Below are 7,715 nucleotides of genomic sequence, written 5' to 3'. Positions count from 1 at the left end.
GCCGAGCTGCGGGGTCCGGCCCGGTGCTCGGGGCTGCACGCGCGCTCCACAGGCACCGGGTGGGAGTCCCTCGGCGGCTCGCCCGGCCCCGGGCGCAGCCCGGCTGTCCCTCCCTCTCTCAGCAGCAGGCTGTGTGGAGCCCGGGGGCTGGGCCGGGCACGCGCGGGTGTCTCCCGCCGCGCGCAGCGCTGTGGAGAGGAGCGTGACGGCCTCCGCGTGGGCCCGGCGCCACCTCGCCCGTGGCAGCGGGGTGCAGGTGTTCACCACCTCATGGCGGGCCACGCGGCGAGGCGCCCGTCGGAAAGGTGAGCGCGGGTCCGGACGCAGAAAGCAGTCGCCAGTTGCGGTGTTGCAGCCCGATGACACCGGAGCAGTTCCCACGGGCCTGGCCCCGAGCGCTGTAACGTGCAGGCTCGGCCTCTGACTTCTCAGTCCTCGGATTCCAGCTCTGTTCGGCGTCATGAAGGCCGTAGCTGCGGCGCAAGTACGCTGTTAGGGCAGGTTGCAACTGTTTTTTTCCCTTTGGACGAACACTCGACCTTTTTCCAGCCACTCCTCCCCTCTGTAAAGCCAAATAAATGTAGACCAGAGAGAGAGCTGCGTGTACAGAATACCCAATTCACTAATTCTCACTTCACTAATCCACAAAACTAAGAACGTCTTTAGCAAGCAGAGTATTCTCAGCCTGCTGCCCATCAAAGATCTAGTAGCAGAGCAGTGTTTGGCTGCGTGATAGAGCCCCTGCTGGCAACACAATGTTAGCAGAGGCCCATGGTGTAGACACAGCATCTGTTGACAAGACTCTGCTGGCACAGTGACACCACGCTCCCAAATGCTATATAAGCTAGGACTGTGTTTATGCTGTGCAGGCTGCTGCTACTTGAATAGCTGGGGCCTCTGTGGTGTGAACATAGCTTTCCAGCAGAAGGGGGTTCATTACCACCAGAGCTACCCTAGCTCTCCCTGCGGATGGCTTTGTCCACTCGGGGTTTTGCAAGCTGGGCTGTGCTAGCTGTGAGGCCTGATGTTTTCACACTGGGCAGAACTGTTATGTGGACACACAGGAGTGAAGCTGACAAAAGGCCACTCTTTTCACCAGAGGGTGTCTGCACCCAAGAGGTTTTGCAGGTGCACTTACATCAGCTAACAACCACACCAGTAAAAACTTGGTGGTGTAGGCTAAGCCCAAGTCTCAGATTTTTGACATGGTTTGCAGGGTGTAAATGAGTGTGTTCATACACTTGAGAAAGTCCAGGCCCATTGAGAATATTTTGGACATGTGTATCCTAACCACTAAGTGGGACTTTTCCTTGTTCTAATAGGATGATCCTATTAGAGGCACTGTAAATAACAGAACTGCAGGGCAACATTAAAACTTAAGAGGAAGGAGTGGTGGTAGGACACAGTCAAAGGAAGGTAGTGTGACTTTGAATCTAATCTTTTTCTAGCAAAGGTAATTGTAGAGTGCCTTTTAATCATAATATCAGAGCAGCATTAAAGGAAGTAGTTGGCTTTCCTCTTGGAGGAAGTTAGTGAGAGTATTTCTCATTCCTGTTGGCATGTCTTTCATTTGGAGGCTTCCCAATTAATGCATCAGTTCTTCCCTAAGAAGAGGTACTAAGGGACCATCCTCTGTCCATTTCACACTGCAGGCCTCAGATGCTAGTTCTTACATGCACTAAACTCCTGGGGATGAAATGAATAAATATCTTTAGAGGCCTGAGAATACAGGATTTTACCCCCAAGTAAACATGAAACATCTGAATCTAGAACTCTTCCTAATGCATAAAAGAAATTCAAGGGAAGGTATCATGTGCAGAGTGATAAAACTGAGATCAGATTTTATCACTGTAGACCCTAAATAGCATCATATAAATTGGTGGCATTGCACCCAATTTTTACACTGCTGTAATTGAGAACAAAATTAGGCCAGCAGCCTTTGATGGAGCTTAAAAATGTGAAGTGTGGGGTACTATCAACAGAGCTACTACCGTATAGACTCTCCAGGGGGAGGTGAACCACACTGTGTGATGGGTAGAACCTGCATTAAAGTTTTACTCTGCACTGTAGCTGATTAACTTGGATAACTCCAGACCCTCTAGGCAGAACAGCCAAAAGGATGGGGAAAATGCTCCCAGCATATCATTTTACAAGCATGCCAAATGCATTTGAGTTGTGCATTTATCCCACAGGGAAGCACTGAGATGTAGTGCTAGCTTGTGGGTAGACTTTTATGCCTATGTGTCATCCTCCTGGGGTGTAAGAGCTCTGTACAAGTATAGTATATTGCCTATGAATTAGCCAGTTGCAAGATTTAGGTTGTGGATTTTGGGAAAGGGATAACTCAAGTACGAGAAGAATCTCTTGCGTTGCCCAGTTAAACTGCTTTTGTGAACTGTTATGTGGAGTTTAAACAATTGAAACCATGCAGTTGTTACAACTGTTTGTTTAGGTAAAATTTAATATTTGTGTGGTTACAGTCCTCTGAATTACAGAAGTGGTTTTATTATGGGGCCTGAGTTAATATAAGAAACTTGGATGGTAATTCAGGGTGACTGATGTGTGATGTCATACCATATCTTATCAGCTGCAGGGTCAGCTACTTCAACAGAACTTTTACTGTTGTTTGGGTAAATGTTTGACTTCATGTATGCATGTTGGTTTCAGTGGAGCTTTGCCAGTTTACCTGGACTGAGGATCTAGCTCAGGGTTGCTGCATGTATCTAATGATTTGTATGTCCACCTCTGTGTACAGAATATTGGCAAATTGGGGAATTGTTGTTGATTCAGGTTTCCCACAGTAATTCAGAGTTCAGGTCTGCTGACTCATAGTGAATGACTATTCAATTACTTTATATCTAATCATGATCATCTAACTTTTTGATAAGGTTGCAGGAATTACAACTTGGGACAAAATTAAGTTCTTATTCAGCTAATTGATAGCAGTATACTTGCTTGTTTCACATTTCCAAGTTTTTCTCTACAAATAGGAGAGCTAGGAATGTAATCCTATTTTTCATGAAAGCTGATATTGTAGCAGCTGGGGCTTGAAGAAGAAACATCAAATATTAAGAGAATCATGATAAAATCATAAGAGTTGGCAACACTGCTCATGTAGTATCAGAAAAAGCTGGTGCTTGCTGCTTTGTTCCAGTTTGAACTCATTTTTTTAGATCTCTGATACTTCTGCTTCTTTTGTTTATAGAACTTAAATAGATAAAAGCATTATAGATGAGGATACATTATTTTTACAGAACCCCAGAAAAGGAATTGTGATTAAGATGTACAAGACATGAATTCAGGCCAGAAATATAGCTGCTTTTTATTCCATTTGCCTTCCCTAACCAGGTAAGAGTGGCCAGAAAATAACACCATGGCAGCCATAGTGTTAATGCAGTTGTTTCTCCCATCCCTCTGCTGCTGTGGATCCCCAATACAGTGCTGTACCCTAGATTTCAGTGGTGGGCCTCACCCCCAAATTCCCAGCCCTTCTAGGAGTCTTGCAGGCTGGACAACATGGCATGGTATGCCATACAGTTGACATCCCTGCCTTAAAAAAATGCAAATGTGTATTCATGACTGCCTCTAGTTTTCTTTTTGTTCTGTGTAAGAACACAGTTGCTCAAACCCTGTATACAAGTGGTTAATATTTAATTTACAAGTAAATTTAAACTTAAGATTGTATGGTGATACTTTTTTCTCACTTTGAGTCCTATAACATTGTAAGCCTACAATAAAAGGCCTGATTATTTTAAAAAAAACTTGTTCTGGCACAGCCAGTGATACTGGTTTTTATTATGTTATCAAAGGACAATATAGCATTGGCAAATTTCAGTCTTCTGAAGCAACGCAGCTGTTTTAAGAACATCTTTGGTAGGCTTGTGTTTAGACCATGGCAGGTCATTGTTATTTTTCAAGCATTATGTAGTTGGTATGGCTGCAACCATGTGCATGTGATGTGTATACAAATTAATAAAGCCATATAAAACGGTGATAGGTGAATGGCAAGAGAGGGGAAAGACTTGTTATGTATTCTGATTTATTAAGTGAGATGCAGCTAAACCATTCTATGCTGATATTCAGTCATATTTCACAAATCAAACAAGATTATTATTTTCTCAAGTAAGAGAGAATAATGATCAATACTTACCTTAAGAACTCTGGGTGGGGAGTGAGGGGCCGGGGGACCGTGGCTTGGGAGTGAGGGACCTGGACTTGCATCCTGGTGAGCTCTGATTTTTTTTTTCCATGATTTAAAAGAAATCAATATCAAATACCAACATTTATAGGTACTTAAAATTTATTTTATTATAGTGATTGATATAGGTGGTGGAAGGGAGGGCTAACGGGGCTTGGCCCTCCCAAACGTGTGGCAGCGGTAGGGCTACAAGGCAGCCTGGCCACCGGCTTCTGGCGGCTGCAGCAGATGAGGGGTGGGGAGAGGTGTGCACACAGCTGTGAGGGAGGAAGTGGGGCTGGGGCAGGCCCTGCACAGCTGGGGTGGGGGGCAGGGAACGGGACTGAGTCCCAAGTGGCTCATCTGGGAGGTGTGGCTCCTGCTGCTGTGTGCACCCCGGGAGGGCACGGCGTGCGTGGCCCTGGAACTGCATGGGGTGGGGCAAGCTGCCGCTTCAGGCTGGGGCCAGGGTGTTGCTAGCCTTTTCATGGGAGGGTGGAGGCTGAGCTGCACAGTGCTTGGGGTGGGTGGCAGCGGTGCTGGGATGTTGGCTGCAGCCCCCCATAGCACCCCAAAATATGCTATAGCCCCCCCCACAACCCTCTCTCAGCACCACCGCTGCCTGCCCCTAGTGCAGCATGACTCAACGCCCCTGCCAGGAACAGCCCTGTGCAGCCCTGGCCCTCTCCCCCACAGATCCCGTGCCTGCCCCACCCCCCCATGCTTCCTGGTGTGCATGCAGTGCCAGGTGCCCCCTGGACAACCTGCTTGTGGCTGTCCTGCCCCAGCCCCACTCCTTCCCCCAACCCCTTTCCCCACAGACTTACCTGCTGGGGGTGGGCACATGCACTCAGCACCCCCCCCCCCAATAATTTTTTCTCCTTCCATCCATAGGCAGTGCATAGAGGAGGTATGGGGTGCGGGCACGGACCCCCCTTAAGGTTGGCCACTGTCAAAGCTGCTGGTGGCTTCTGTGGGTGTTTGCTGACACCTTTCCCTACCACCCCCTTCGCTGCCCACACCACAGGTTGCAGGCAGTCCCTGCTTGCCACTTACCGCCTTGGTGCCCCTCCCCCTCCCCCTCCAGCTGTGGGAGAGAGAAGTTGTTTGTGCCTCCACCTATGGTGATTGAGGCACTGAGAGGCTTCCAAATTGCTTTAAATTGTAAATATATCAATAAAACATTGTGTTCAATTGATACCTGTGTGTATATATAGTGGTATTTCACTTTACTCATGGATTTGGTGGTTTTAAATCAGAGAAATTGCAGTTTTTAAGCAGAGGAAATCTGGATCTCTGGTAAGTACTCAGCTTAGTGTCCCAGGGTGTACCTGCTGCTGGAGTGGACTTGCAGTTGAGTTATTTATCACTTCTGGACATTAAGGTTCCATGGCAAATTTTTTCTTTAATGTACAGGAAGATGCTAATTGTGGTGTCCTGCAGGATGCAGTAGATTTCTTCACTTTCTCAAGCAACTGGACTCTTGCTTTTCAGTTGCTTCATTCCTAGAAGTGACTGCATTTTGGTGGTGGGTAAAATAGCACCTATATTTTATATGTTCCTTAACCTCCTGAGCACTGTTTTTATGAATACTTTTAAAATTTGATCTCTAATGAAATGTACTACTGAATTAAATTCATAGGATCATTAGGGTTGGAAGGGACCTTGGGATGTCATCTAGTCCAGTAGTTCTCAACCTCTTGTACCTGACATTCCACCAACCATTTTGTCAAAAAACCCTGGTCCCATCATGATAAAAACAAACCCCCACTTTTTTCCCAAGAACTGTATTCCTGTGGAATCTGAAGCCTGCAGGCCCCCTACCTCTCTCAGGAATGCCACTTTTTTTTTGTGCAAGTTTCACCTACACGACCTTTGTATCCCACTTTGAAAAGACCAGATCAGTGTTTCCTTGAGAAACACTGATCTAGTCCAACCCCTTGCTCAAAGCAGGACTATACCCAGCTATCCCATTCCAGCTGCGGCTTTGTTGAGCCAGACCTTAACCTCCAAGGATGGAGAGTCCACCACCTCTCTAGGTAACCCCTTCCAGTGCTGCCCTACCCTCCTAGTGATAGTTTTTCCTTGCATCTAACCGTAACCTCCTTTACTGCAACTTGAGACCATTGCTCTTCATTCTGTCATCTGTCACCCCTCAATAATATTATTCACTTGAGAGTGAGAATCTCTTTTGGCAATTTACTACATTTCAAACCGGAGGGTGCACACTTACCTATTCACAAGTAATATTCTACATATAGAAATAAGCCGAGGTGACTGGTGCTTCCTGAATCTGGGGCGGGGCACAATTGTGGATCGGAAACTGCAAACCGGAAGTGGCCGGCCTGGTAAACTGCAGACCACCAGCCAGAACACTGGTAGAGCTGCCTCCAGCCTTCGGGCAGGTGGATGGATCCAAACCACAGGTGCTGCGGGCCCTGGCGAGAGGAGCTGCAGCCTCTTTGCCTGGCTCTGCAGGGCTGCAGCTTGCAGTCCTGAGCAGTGCCATGTCGGGGGCAAATCTCAGGGGAGGCACGTCCCCTCCAGTGGCCCCCCTACCAGTCGCCTGTGGAAATAAGGATGCGTGACTAACTTGAGTACAGCTTCATTTATGTATTGGGTGATTATCAAATAGTTTTATTGCAGGAGGAAACTGGTGCTTAATAGCTAAATACCAAAAAAATATAGTAACTAGTAGGCAGGTGGAGTGTTCTTGTTTGCCTTCCTGTATGGAACATACACAGTCAGAAGCCTTTATTCTGAGGGCTGTACATTTTATAGTTGAAAGTTGCTTTTTATTCCTTGCACAACTTGATTGATTCATTGCTGAATGGAAAGTTAAACAGTTGATGTTTAACTAACAGCTATTCAGACTTGTGGTTTTTCCTTTTCTTGTTTACTGAAAAATCCTAGAGTTGCTCTAAGGATGTTTCAGAAGAGTGTAATGGATTAAAGAGATAAGTATTGGCTGTGGTGAGAAAGCATTTATGAATGGGTTTAGCTACAAAAAAGTATTAGGAACAATTTCTCTTTGCTAGGAACACACGCAGATATATAATAATCGATTTTTGCAGATTTTAATAAGGTTGGGTTGGGTGTGATTATTTTGCGATACTTTCATACAACAGTCTTTATACTTGTACAGCTGTCATAGCATAAAAGTGCCTTTCTGGTTCAGCTTATATTGTTTGAGGATCAGTTACAAGTTATGTTAGCTAAAAAGTTTCTTTTTTTGGCTGATTAAATTGATGTTTCCAATGTGGGGTTTGCCAGCTTGTACCTGTAAAACAGAACTTTTTCCTTGTGCAAAGGTGGTCAAAGCCAGTCCTAAGCATTATACACTTTACCCAAGTTCAGTTGCTGTGCTCTGATCTGTCAAACATTAACACACACGCTTAACGTTAAGCAGATGAGGAATTGCAAGTACTTGCTTGAAGTCACTAGGCTGTATGTTCGAAGTTAAGCTTGGCTGCAAGCCTGATACAGACATTTGGCTGGACTTCGTGCTGATTTTACGTTTTTTAGGTAGGCTTGTACA

Source organism: Crocodylus porosus, unplaced genomic scaffold, assembly GCF_001723895.1.
Source record: "Crocodylus porosus isolate Cpor-Errol unplaced genomic scaffold, CroPor_comp1, whole genome shotgun sequence".
Taxonomy (NCBI): domain Eukaryota; kingdom Metazoa; phylum Chordata; order Crocodylia; family Crocodylidae; genus Crocodylus; species Crocodylus porosus.
The sequence above is the reverse complement of the archived record's forward strand: the minus strand, read 5'-3'. Positions refer to the sequence as shown.